The sequence below is a fragment of the Sceloporus occidentalis genome, unplaced genomic scaffold (assembly GCF_023333645.1).
Source record: "Sceloporus occidentalis isolate IW3139 unplaced genomic scaffold, rSceOcc1.0.p SCAF_102, whole genome shotgun sequence".
NCBI classification, from domain to species: Eukaryota; Metazoa; Chordata; class Lepidosauria; order Squamata; family Phrynosomatidae; genus Sceloporus; species Sceloporus occidentalis.
In genome coordinates, this window is record NW_028317082.1 from 518,641 (window position 1) to 532,040 (window position 13,400).

Here is a 13,400-nt window from a genome sequence, read left to right on the forward strand (position 1 = left end):
GACATTCGACTCTCTGACGAGGACTGGGACAAGATTTTTATTTTTGCCCACAAGAGTTCTAGGGCGACCAAGACACAGGAAGCTAACTATAAGCTATTGACAAACTGGTATAGAACACCGCAGAGGCTACACAGAATGTTCCCAAACACCTCTGATAGGTTGCACATATGGTGGTACTGCCCACTCATACAATCATTCTGGAAGGAGATATACCGAGTGATCTCAGAGCTTTCTGACTTCCCCCCACCTTTCCAACCTTTGCCACTGCTCCTACACCACACTTCACACTGTCTCGCATTATAAACGCTCTATAGTCAGACACCTACTTGATGCTGCTGAAAGCCTTATTCCGCTGAATTGGAAGCGGCCCCACCCTCCTTCACGGTGGAATTGGATTACTAGAGTAGAGGAGATCAGGAGGGTCGAGGATCTTTCCGCTACAACTACGAAACTCAGGGAGGCATACACGGCCACATGGTTCTACTGGCTGTCCTCTGTCATTGGGACCGAATCTTAATCGCCTTTTACCGTATGGTTGTGCAGGCTGTCGGTGCGCTTTCTTATGTCAATACGGGGGCAGTAGACGCTTATTTGATGTGTCTCTCCCAATGTTGCATCTCGATATTGCTTTGTGTAATGCAACTCGGTGCCCTGTATTATGTGTACTTGATGTGGCTGTATTATGCACCCAGCTCTGTGCTTATCTATGCAATTGCTACATGCCGTGTGTACCTGACTCCCCCACCCCCGGCCTACCCACCCCCCCTTTTTTCCTTTCTGTATCCTTTCCCCCTCCTTTCCCTATTTCCTGTGAAAAACATAATAAACATCGGATTTTGAAAAATGGTTAATGGGATGTTTAGGGTTAATTTAGGGGCAGTTATGGTTAATGGGGTGTTTAGGGTTAATTTAGGGGCAGCTGTGGTTAATGGGGTGTTTAGGGTTAATTTAGGGGCAGTTGTGGTTAATGGGATGTTTAGGGTTAATTTGGGGCAGTTGTGGTTGATGGGGTCTTAAGGTTAATTTAGGGGATGCTGTGGTTGATGGGGTCTTTAGGGTTAATTTAGGGGATGCTGTGGTTGATGGGGTCTTTAGGGTTAATTTAATGATGAGGACTGAGGTTATTAATTTAATAAAGTTAATTTAAGGTGCAGTTAGAGGTAAAGGGGGGCAAACTAAGGGGAATCTAAATCCTAGGGGCAGTGAAGATTAACCCTGTATTTATTTATAAAAGTATGGTGTCAGTGTGATGCGAAAGGGTTCTGTGACTATGAGGGGACTATGAGATATCTGGGGGGTATAAGGCATATCTAGGGAGGATGGAGTGGCATATCTGGGGGCTCAGTGACATATCTGGGGGTATAAGGCATATAGGGTTTATAAGGCATATGTGGAGAGGGCAGTGTGGCATGTCTCGGGAGGACGGAGTGGTGTATCAGTGTGTATAAGGCATATCTGGGGCCCACAGTGGCATATCTGGGGGTAGAGTGGCGTGGCATATGTGGGGAGGGCAGCGTGGCATATGTGGGGAGGGCAGCGTGGCATATGTGGGGAGGATGGAGTAGTGTATCAGGGGGTATAAGGCATATCAGGGGCCACAGTGGCATATGTGGGGGTAGAGTGGAGTGGCACGTCTGGGAGGCAGCGTGGCACGTCTGGGAGGCAGCGTGGCACGTCTGGGAGGCAGCGTGGCACGTCCAAATGTGGCTGGTTGGGAAATAAAGACAAGAAATGCATTTTATCAAAGTTTTTTTTATTGTGCTGTTTGTATTTAACATCATTTGTTTATTCAATTATTTTAAATGAAAAATTTACATTCATTTTTTTATCCGATTAATCGAAAAAATAATCGGCCAACTAATCGATTATGAAAATAATTGTTAGTTGCAGCCCTAGTGTTATTAGTTGAAACTGATTGTGTTTGTCAGTTATCATATTTCGAGACAAATTTATACATAGATGCTGTTAATCACAAAGGGTCCACGTACTTTTTCTTGCCACTGTATGTAGCAACCGGTGGTGCCTCCCAACTATCCAGATTTAATCACTCTGTCTCGTTGTCCCACCAAGCTCTACCTCTGTCTTTTTCAGGACAGAAGAACAGCTCGGCGGGGCAGCAGGATTGGGGACAGCAATCCCATGGTCCTGACTTCATTCTCTGGTGTCCAGGAGGTGCCAGTTTAGGTGACATTCTACCTCCCAAGCTCCATCCCCTCGCATCCAGATTCCCCTGGGGTAGTAGTTTAACCCCTTCGTGACAATTGCCGGTCCAGGCACGTCACTGAAAATCGTGACGATTATGACAATTGACGTGCCAGGACCGGCACGTCTTTAAACGGGTGAAAAAATCGATCCGTGATCGATTTTTTCACTCAAACGGTGTTGCTCTAATGCCTCGACATCGAGGCATTGAGCAACACCAAAAAAAACATTCCCGCCCCCCCCCCGATCACTCCTAGGAGCAAAAAAAAAACATGTTTGAAAGACTGCACGTCTTTCAAACATGGCGGCGCCCGCCGCCGAAAAACGGGTTTAGGAAGCGATCGCGAGTCGCTTCCTTTGCTTAGCTGGTGTTGCTAAGATGCCTCAGTATCGAGGTATCTTTGCAACACCTGTTTAGCAAAGGAAGCGACTCGCGATCGCTTCCTAAATGCTCAACTTACCTTCCCGGTGCCTTCGAAACACACGCGGTGTTTCAAGATGGCGGCGCCCATCAAGCCGGGGGGCGGAGCCTGCTGACATCATCGGGGGGGTGTTGCTGGATGTCATGGACATCCAGTGAATAACACCCCTAGTGGTCAGATCACTCATAAGAGTGATCATGTTTTTTCTAAACATTGCCTTTGATCAGTATTGGATCTGCCCCCCTCCTTCACTTGCTTCTAGTGAGGGAGAGAGACAGATCGGTGTGTTCTGGTATTTCAGGTATTCCCTAATAAAAATATATATATATTGATCCAAAGGCTCTTATAAGAGCCACCCATATAATATTAACCCCTTCATTGCCATTGATCACTGCATAAACAGTGATCTTGCATAGTGGCAATTGTTTTTGGGTTTTGTTTTTTTTTTACATGTTTTTTTACTTTTTTTAGGTTTTTTTTTATTTTTTATTATAGCCATTAACCCTTTCCTTCCCCACTATTTTTGCTGCAATTCTTACCATGCAGCGGTATACGGCTGAGGAGGCGTATGCCTTTTTGGCCACAGATTCTGAGGCCACTGATACAGCGTCAGATTTTGACGTTGGTCAGTTCACAGATACATCTAGTGATGTATCTGTGGCTGTTAGGACGCCTACCACACGTAGTCGTGGCAGTGCACCAGAGGCATGGGTAGCGCCTAATAGGTACAAGCCAGCTATCCCTCCTTTTTCTGGAATTCCTGGCATCAATATTGATGTTACAGGATTCACTCCACTGCAATTTGTGCAGGTTTTTTTGGGAGACGATGTCTTGGGAGACATTGTCACACAAACAAACATTTATGCCCAGCAGCACCGTGCTGCTAGCCCTAATTCTTTTTGGGCGAAACAGCCATGGACTCCCATTGACGTGCCAGAATTTCTTAAATTCTGGGCACTCACAATGTTAATGGGCATTATAAAAAAGCCCTCCATCCGCTCCTACTGGAGCACCAGCCCCATCTTTAGTACCCCCATTTTTGCCCAAACTATAACTAGGCAAAGGTATGAAATGATTCTTCGTTTCATGCATTTTAGCGACAACAGCCTGTGCCCCCCTAAGGAGGACCCCCAGTTTGATAGGCTGTACAAAATCCGCCCCCTGATTACCCATCTCGCTGCCAGGTTTCCAGAGGTTTATACACCTGGAAAGAATATCTGCGTGGATGAATCCCTAATGAAATATAAAGGAAGGTTGGGATTCAAGCAGTATATTCCTTCCAAGCGCTCCAGGTATGGAGTGAAGGTGTATAAGCTCTGCGAGAGCGAGACAGGATATACTCATGCCTTCCGGGTATACGAGGGTAAGGATAGCTACCTTGACCCTCCAGGTTGCCCAGATCATCTGGGCACCAGTGCCAAGATTGTTTGGGACCTAATATTCCCCCTTATGAACAAAGGCTACCACTTGTATGTAGATAACTTCTATACAAGCGTCCCTTTGTTCAAGCTGCTGTATTGTTTCGATACGGTAGCTTGCGGTTCTATAAAAAAGAACCGCTTGGGTTTCCCACAACGCCTGGTACGAACCCGGCTAGGAAAGGGGGAGACCTCAGCTCTACGCCAAGAGGAGCTTTTGGCATTGAAGTTCAGGGACAGAAAAGAGGTGTGCATGCTGAGCACCATCCACGATGAGAGAACCGTGGAGGTTTCTGTCCGTGGCAGAGCTGGGGTCACTACAAAGCCAGTGTGCATCAGGGCCTATAACAAGCACATGGGTGGAGTTGATCTGTCAGATCAACTCCTACAGCCCTACCTCATTATGAGGAAGACAAAGGCCTGGTACAAGAAGGTTGCAATTTATCTAATGCAAATTGCAACCTATAACGCTTTTTTGCTGCACAAAAAAGCAGACACTGGGCTGAAGCTGTCTTTTTTGCAGTTTCAGCTCGAAGTAATTTCAGGTATCTTGTACCGTGATGCACCTGGTCCCCAAGTAGTGATGGGAACCAACAGAATTGGGGCTACCCATTTTATTTTTAAAATCCCCCCTACAGCAAAGAAGCAGAATCCCCAAAAGAGATGCAGGGTATGTTACAGCAGGGGGCAAAGAAAGGACACCACATTTTACTGTCCAGATTGCCCTGGAAAACCTGCACTCTGTGTCGGTGACTGCTTCAAGCTGTATCACACAGTTTCCCATTTTTAATTTTTTTTTTGTTCCTGCTCCATTTTTGTATTTTTTTTTAATTTTTTGTTACATTTACTGTTTTTTAGCTTTTATTTGCTCCACCATTTTTAAGCGTTTTTATTTGCACTGTCAAGTGAACCCTGTGTCCATTCCGTGGCATGAGGGACCACTTAAGGTGCTAGATCAAATCCCTTCTTGGAGATAGGCCAGGCTTTCTTGTAACCTGTCCCTACTGATAGTTGGGTACAAGCATTTTTCTTTACCCAGATGTAAAATTCCTACTGAATTTGAATTGCTCATGTTCCAAATGTGGCCCTTTTGCCCCCAAACAATCTGACAAACCCATGCATGTGGGGTATCAATGTACTCAGGAGATGTTGCTGGACACATATCTGGGTGTTGTGTGACAGCAACATATACCAGGAGCTGTAATTTCACACCTGAAGTACAAAGTATGTGAAAAAAACACCAAAAACAATTACTATCCCAAACTTTGACAAGGGTTGGTGGTAGGATTAGTGCATGGAAAGGGTTAAACTATCAGCATCTAAAATACCCTGGGGTGTCTAGTTTTCAAAAATATATGGTTTGGTGGGGTAAATTTAATTTGCTGGCTTCAAAGATGCCCCAAATACCACATAGAGACAGAATTACCAGATTCAGAGAAAAATGGTTTTGAATTAGCAAAACGCTACTTGTACTTATTGCCCCATAACGTGTAGAAGAAAGCAAAAAAACATAAAAACATTGGGTATTTCTAAACTCGGGACAAATAGTAGAATCTATTTAGCAGGTTTTTTCAGTAGTTTTTTATGATGAATAAAAGATTTTTCAAATAAAAGTGAGAAAGTGTTTTTTTTTCAATTTTTCGTCATATTTTATTATTTTTATTATAGGAAATTACATCATATGAAAAAAAATTTGGTGTCTGAAGAAAGCCCTTCTTGTCCTGAAAAAAACAATATATAACTTGTGTGGGTTTAGTAAATGGGTTAAGAGAAAATTACAGCTAAACACAAACACCGCAGAAACGATAAAACAGCCATTGTCACGAAGGGTACAAAAAGTAAAATCAGCCTTTGTCACGAAGGGGTTAAAGGTATGTTTCTTGTTTGGTGTGAGTATATTTATGTTTTGCTATGTTTTTGAGAGGGCCCTGGATTTAATGCTGTGATGGATAATTATTTTTGGTAGGCTACATCACTTAAGATTTCTACCCTAAACTAAATTCCTCTTAGAAAATAGTCTGTCTATATAGGTTTTTGAAAGATAATATTGATCTGAGAAAAAAATACATTTGACTGGTAAAAAATGAAAAGAGCAGTAGCAATAATAGCTTCTCACAGTATATTTCGAACATATTTATGATGAGAGTAATGGAAGAAAATAGAATATACCAAAATTAATAATGTTATGTATACTCAAACAAGTTAGTATTCTCTTATATTATTAGACAGTATTATCACAAAGACAATTAATTTTACATGTGGGAAAATGATCTTGGGTGGTGATTTCCGTTTTGTGGTGGATCCAAAATCTTAATTATGCAGAAATTCTTAATTAGGATCTTGTTGATTGTTAGAGGATCCATCACCCAAATGATCGAGGTCCATCAATCTTATTTCTGTATTGATACATTTATTTATTTTTTTACTAAACCCCCCCTTTTTTTTTTTTAACTCCATTGTGGCACCTATGATGGTTTCTATGGCATAGTCTGACCATGCTACAGTATTCCTATAGATTAAAGAAAACCCAGAGTATAAAACAACGACCAAATGGAGATTAAATGAAATCTTCCTTCAAAACGGAAGGACATACTGAAGAAAACATATGATAAAATCAGTAATGCTATTTTATATCTAAAACAAAAATGGTACTATAGCAATAATAGGATAGGTAAAATTTTAACTAATACATTGAAACATAGTTCTAAAAATAAGACAATTTAGAAAATTATAGTTGGAAAGCTATCCAGATGGCTTTACAGTCCCTTTCCATAAATTGGAAACTTTTATTCCAAAAACTATATAATACCTACCTATACCATAATGTTTATATAATACCTACGGTTTATGCAGCACTTTATATACTGCATGGTGTAAGGTATTTTTAAACTGTCAAGCAAAATACCTAAGTCAGAGCACGTATGTGATATATATATATATATATATATATATATATATATATATATACACACACAGGGGCGTACCTAGAGTATCTGGCACCCGGGGCGGATCCTGTAAGTGGCACCCCCCCCACCAAATGTAAAGACATCTACAAAATTATTGCACCAATTTGTAAACTGTATGTCAACTGTAAACAACAAGAAATCTGAAAAAATAAATTAATAACTTATAAGTAAAATAAATACGTTTAAATAACATTTACTGAACATATAATAGTGCTTTCTTTAATAACCCTCCAAAAAAAACAGCGTCCACATTGCCCACATAGAACCTGACCAGCACCCAAATTACACACACATAGGACGTGCCATCTTTGCCCAAACAGCCGAGTGTACGCCATCTTTGTCCCATAAACACGCTACCTGTGCCATCTTTGTCCCATAAACACCCTGCCTGTGCCATTTTGGTCCCATAAACACCCTGCTTATACCATCTTTGCCTTTTTGACAAATCAACTATATACCTATGATTAACACAAACACTTTTACAGTCACTCACTAATTCACTTTCATTCACACAATAATTTATTCTTTCACACAAATTATTTACACATATTCATTGATGCATTCTCACAAATTCATTAATTCTCTCACTCATTCAAACAATTCATCCACACATTAATCCATTCATTTTCACTCTTTCATTCTGACTCTTTATTTCAATATTCTTGCTACCCTCCTTTCTCCCTATCTACCCATTCTCACCCCCTTCTGCCCTATCTACCCCTTCTCACTCCCTTCTCCCTATCTACCCCCTATCCCCCCGTCTCACTCCCTTCTCCCTATCTACCCTCTCCCCCCTTTGAAGTTCACTTACCTTTCAGGAGTCTTGCGGTGGGGGTGCAAGGCCTCTGTCTCCCATCTCTGCCACTGTATGGAACAGTATAGAGTGATGGGAGTTATGATGTACTTTAGAGCATAATTATAATGAAAAAGACATTGGAAATGGTACAGCATAACACCCATCACTCTCACACATTTACCAATCCACATTTACCAATCCACAGATTCCACACATACCAATCCACACATACCAATCCACAGATTCCACGCATACCAATCCACACATACCAATCCACAGATTCCACGCATACCAATCCAAGGATTCCACACATACCAATCCACACATACCAATCCAGATTCCACACATACCAATCCACAGATTCCACACATACCAATCCACAGATTCCACACATACCAATCCACAAATACCAATCCACAGATTCCACACATACCAATCCACAGATTCCACACATACCAATCCACAGATTCCACGCATACCACGCAACACAGTACACGCAAGTACACACAGTACACGCAACACAGTAGGGACACAATATGTATATAGGTTGAACTTGATGGACTTTGGTCTTTTTTCAACCTTATGAACTATGTTACTATGTTACCAACCCACAGATTCCACACATACCAATCCACAGATTCCACACATACCAATCCACAGATTCCACACATACCAATCCACTCTCACTGAATGATTTCCTACCTTTCCTCTTTTCTTCTTACAGCAGTAAGCTCATTTTCTTCCTCTTCTTCTGTCTTCTTCGCTCCTCTTCTTCTGTCTTCTTCCGGGTCAGAGGGCACGGACGGCGGTGGGCGCGGCTTCAGTGTTGTGCGCCGGGATCTGACAACAAACCCCGGCGCACAACAGCAGTTGCCGCATGGATCGCGAGGGAGCGGTATCGGAGGTCTTTAACAGACCTCCGGCTCCCTTGAGTGATTTTAAGCCGGTTCAAGGGCGGACATTGCTGTCCGTCTCTGGAGGGGTGCCGGGTGCCGGCAAGTTGGCACCCCCCTGATGAGCGGCACCCGGTGCGGACCGCCCCCCGCTAGGTACGCTACTGTATACACACACACGTGTGTCTGTAGGCAAGCCTCTTGTTCATTCACCCTTATTAAGTGTGTGTGTGTGTGTGTGTGTGTGTGTGTGTGTGTGTATATATATATAATGTATGAAGCACGGGTGTTGAAAATCTGTGAAACAATCAGTTTAAATATATTAGTCGTGTAGTTTGTAAGCAAATATTATTCATGAATTTATGAATTTTACTACTACATTAGTTTGCGGGTTTTGCCTTGGACAGTGGCGTCTCCAGCTTTCATATTTAGGGGGGGCACATGAGGGGCCAGGAACCAAAGTATGGGGGCCAATTATAAAACGGTACATATACACTATATATATATATATATATATATATATATATATATATATATATATATATATATATATATACACACACACACGTTAGGCAGTTATTTCTCATTCTTTAATATTAGCCCCTGCTGATGACAATATATAGAAATATTACACCCTGCTTCTGATATATATTAATATTAACCCCTGCTGCGGATATATATTGATATTAGCCCCTGCTGCGGATATATACTTATATTATACCCTGCTGCCGATATACATAAAAATTATACCCTGCTGCCGATATATATTAATATTTGACCCTGCTACCAGTATATATTAATATTAGCCCCTACTGCCAATATATATTATTAGTCCCTGCAGCCAATATATATATAAACTTAGCCCCTGCAGCCAATATATATTAATATTAGCCCCTGCTGCCGATATATATATAAATACTAGACCCTGCTGCCAATATGAATATAAATACTAGACCCTGCTGCCAATTAATATTAATACTAGCCCCTGCTGCCAATATATGTTAATATCTCCCTCTCCCTCCCAATCTATCCTAACTACCCCCTCTCCCTCCCAATCTATCCTAACTACCCCCTCTCCCTCCCAATCTATCCTATCTACCCCCTCTCCCTCCCAATGTATCCCTATCTACCTCTTTTCACTTCCTATCTACCTCTTTTCACTCTCTAACCCCCTCCTAACTTTCTACCCTCCTCCCCCCCCTTTGAAGTTCACTTACCTTGGGCTTGTAGAAGTCCAGCGGCGGGATCGCGAGGTCTCTGTCTTCCTGGTTCTGCCGCAGTGTGCGCGGCTTCATTGCTGAGCGCCGGATATGACATCATATACCGGCGCTCGGCTTGAAATGCCGGCACTGCGACCAAGGCAGAGGCCTCGCGGTCGCGGAAAAGAGTGAGAGGCGCCGAACGGTCGCTGAGAACTTATTCCTCAGCGACCGCTCGGCGCCTCTCTCTCTCTCCTCCGGATCTATTAAAAAAAAAAAAAAAAAGACGGCGTTTCAATTGGGGGGGCACAGCATGATTTAGGGGGGGCCATGGCCCCCTCTGGCCCCCCCCTGCCGACGCCACTGGCCTTGGACGCTGCTGTTCACTTACTTCCCAGTCCACGCTTGAACAAATAAACTACGGGGGTTAAAGCAGTTTATCCCTACCTTCTCCCTGAAACCACGACAGAAAGACAACATAAGCAAATGGCAACAAATTGCCCGGCGCAAACACACACACACACATACATACATACATACATAGGTTCAGGTCCTGAAATACATATCTGCAGAGCTAAACTATGGGAACTGTGCAACAGGTGTCCTTTACACTCTGCCTTCACAAAACTTGGAAATATGTCCTCCACGTACCTGTATGCAGAGAAGGACGCAGGTGTCTAAATAGTTACTAGTAATCCCTGGATTTATTAGGAATTCCCACTGCTGTCAATTTGCAAGGACTCTTAAAACGTTAGGTTGTGCTGCTATTAACCTTCTTCGTAACGTTGTCTCTCTGTGATCTCGCAGACACTGTGTCTAGCCCCCTCCCACAGACAGCAGCTGCCAGACCTTGTTTCAGAACAGCTTAGTTTTTTTCAAGCCCTCCCCTGGAGACGTAGAGCTGCCTGTTCTCTGTGTCACTCAGCGGCCCAGGGGTGTGCGGACACAGAAAAGGAATGTGTAAAACGTGAAATATACTTTAAATTAGAGCAGATCAAAACAGTGATTAAAAATGAAACGCATTAACCAGCACAATATACGAAGCTCTTGGCCACATTTTTTACAGAAATGATTTGTGCTATGTGTTGAGGTCGCACGTTTTTAAATGTAGCCATACGATTTACGACATACTGTTTAGGACCTTAAAATACCATAGCAAAAAATCATGAAAACAAATCAGCCCACTTGCCTGAAACTAATCCCCCAAAACAATTTAAAAAAATGCTGCAGCAATGATCCTGAAGAATCTGCGCTTATAAAACAGCGGTGATAAAATTAAATGTACGAGGGTTTTTAAAACTCAAACCTAATCCACCCCCCCCCCATAAAAGTTCACAGTGGTCATGTGACTAGAGGCAGTAACCATACAAAAGCAGCAGGCATATTGCCCTTCACTCTTAAAGGGACAGTTTACATTTTCATGCAGCTCCACTAATGAAGAAATCGGAGGCACCAAACCTCACAGTTTAGGAATACAAATTGCTGTTGAGAGAACACATATATGACAGTAAGACAGGCTATGACAAACATGAGGTATAGTGCTACAAGAAGAAAAAACATAAATCTAAAAGAGTATGCAACGGACCCGGGTTATTTGGTGCCGTCTATAACAGCTATTATGACCATCCGGAGTTAAATAATGCCGCGTTTGAACAAGTACCGTTGAATAATGTATCCCCTTCTTTATATGTGTGCTGTGTTATCTATGCTCCGTTCCCCTTCCCGTCCTACCCCATCCGCCATCTGTGTATCACCTGCCCTGCCCACAAACTTCGGCTCTCGGAGCCCAGGCACCCCCTGCAGAGACTGGAAATACCGGGTCGCTACAGCTGCTAGAGAAGTGGCGGTCTGCCGGCACGGCTATCGGACCCACGCCGGCTGTCCCACGGTCCGTTCCGGGGAAGCTTCCAACTACTGCCGCTCAGGGTCCCTTTGACCGATCACGCCGCTTTTTGGACCAGGTGTTCCTGGACCCCGAGCGCCCCCTTGGCACCCCCGAGATCGCCGCCGCTTTTTCGGGATCACCCCGAGAACGAAGACCAAAGTATGCAGACATTGCGGGGCTCGGAGGCCTAAGTGTGGCGCCGGACTGTCTGGGCAGGGTGGGAAGATGTGTCCTGATTTATGACCTTTTTGTCACCTAACCTGTATGTAAGAGAATAGTGGTGGTATAACCCACCAAAGTGAGTGGAGCGAATAAGTAAAAAGGCAGGGTCTAAGATGTGTACAAATCGCTACAACACTCTGTGGGAATCCCGCTGTCCCACACAAAAACAATAATGCAAAATAGAATAGTGGTGGTGTAACCCACCACAGTGAGTGGAGCGAATATGCAAATAAAGATATAGCTTACCCCCTTGGGGTTAAAAAGGATCAGAATCCGAGATGTACATAAAAGATAAAAGAAACAAATACCGTATTGGCTCGATTATAGGCCGCACCTGATTATAGGCCGCACCCTAAAAGTGAGGGGGGGGGGTTTTGAAAAAAATTTAGATTCTTTGAAAAAACAACTTAGTGTTATAGATATACTGCCATTCTGCCTTCCCCGCGAGATATGCTGCCACTCTGTCCCCCCCAAGATATGCTTCCACTCTGCCCCCCCCTAGATTTGCTGCCACTCTGTCACCTCTGCATATCCCCCCCACCCTAGACTTACCAAAGAAGACTCCCTGGTGTCTAGCGGGGGACATCTGCACGATATGCCTGCACAACTTCCGGTGCCGGCACTTCCCCCGGTGGAGATTGTTAAAGCACATCGCGCAGACGTTCACCGGTTCATGCGCTTAGACAACCTCCCCGTGGAAAGTGCTGGCAGGGGAGGCTGTCTCAGCGTATTGGAGAGTAGGATCCAGATCCCCTGCAGCGCTGCGGGAGATCTGTATCCTAACCCTGCTGCCTGCCCGGCACCCGGAACTACATGTCCCGGGCGTTGGGCAATACGTATTGTGCATTCCTGCGCTAAACACCGAATATAGGCCGCACCCCCACTTTAAAGATTTAAAGCCTATATTTAAATCCTATTGCGGCCTATATTCGGGCAAATACGGTAATAGTGCAACCTGTGTGCAACAAAAATAAATGCAATAAAAGTAATGGGGTAGAACACTCACATAGGTGGAGCCAATATGACTGGCTCCAATCGAAATCGGTGAAGATCTAATCCAGAGCCCCCACCCGGGCTCTGGTATGGATTACGCTGTGCTGATTGAGGGCAGCACTTCCTCTTTAACACCAGCGTAAATAAAGATAGCAGCAGGAAAAAATAATGGATCCAGTAGGGGATGAGTCTTTAAATGGTACTGTGGAAAACAGCAATATGTGCAAAGGATGCAATATGTGCCAGTAATGCCAAATGTGAAAAATATGCACATTTTAACCCCTTAAGGACAATTACTCGTAGTATATTGTGGGACAATGGCTCTTTTAACATTTTTCAGTGTTGCTGTTTAGCTGTGATTTTCTTCTTTCTCATTTCATGCTCCCACACATATTATATATTGT

General features: G+C 43.5%; 1 non-coding gene across 1 annotated transcript; it reads left to right on the forward strand.

Moving 5' to 3' along the window:
* Nucleotides 1-4,935: 4,935 nt before the first annotated feature.
* Nucleotides 4,936-5,065, forward strand: LOC149283558 (small nucleolar RNA SNORA35). The gene has a single exon (XR_016277910.1). It is a non-coding gene; the product is annotated as a small nucleolar RNA SNORA35 (small nucleolar RNA).
* The last annotated feature ends 8,335 nt before the right edge of the window (nucleotides 5,066-13,400 follow it).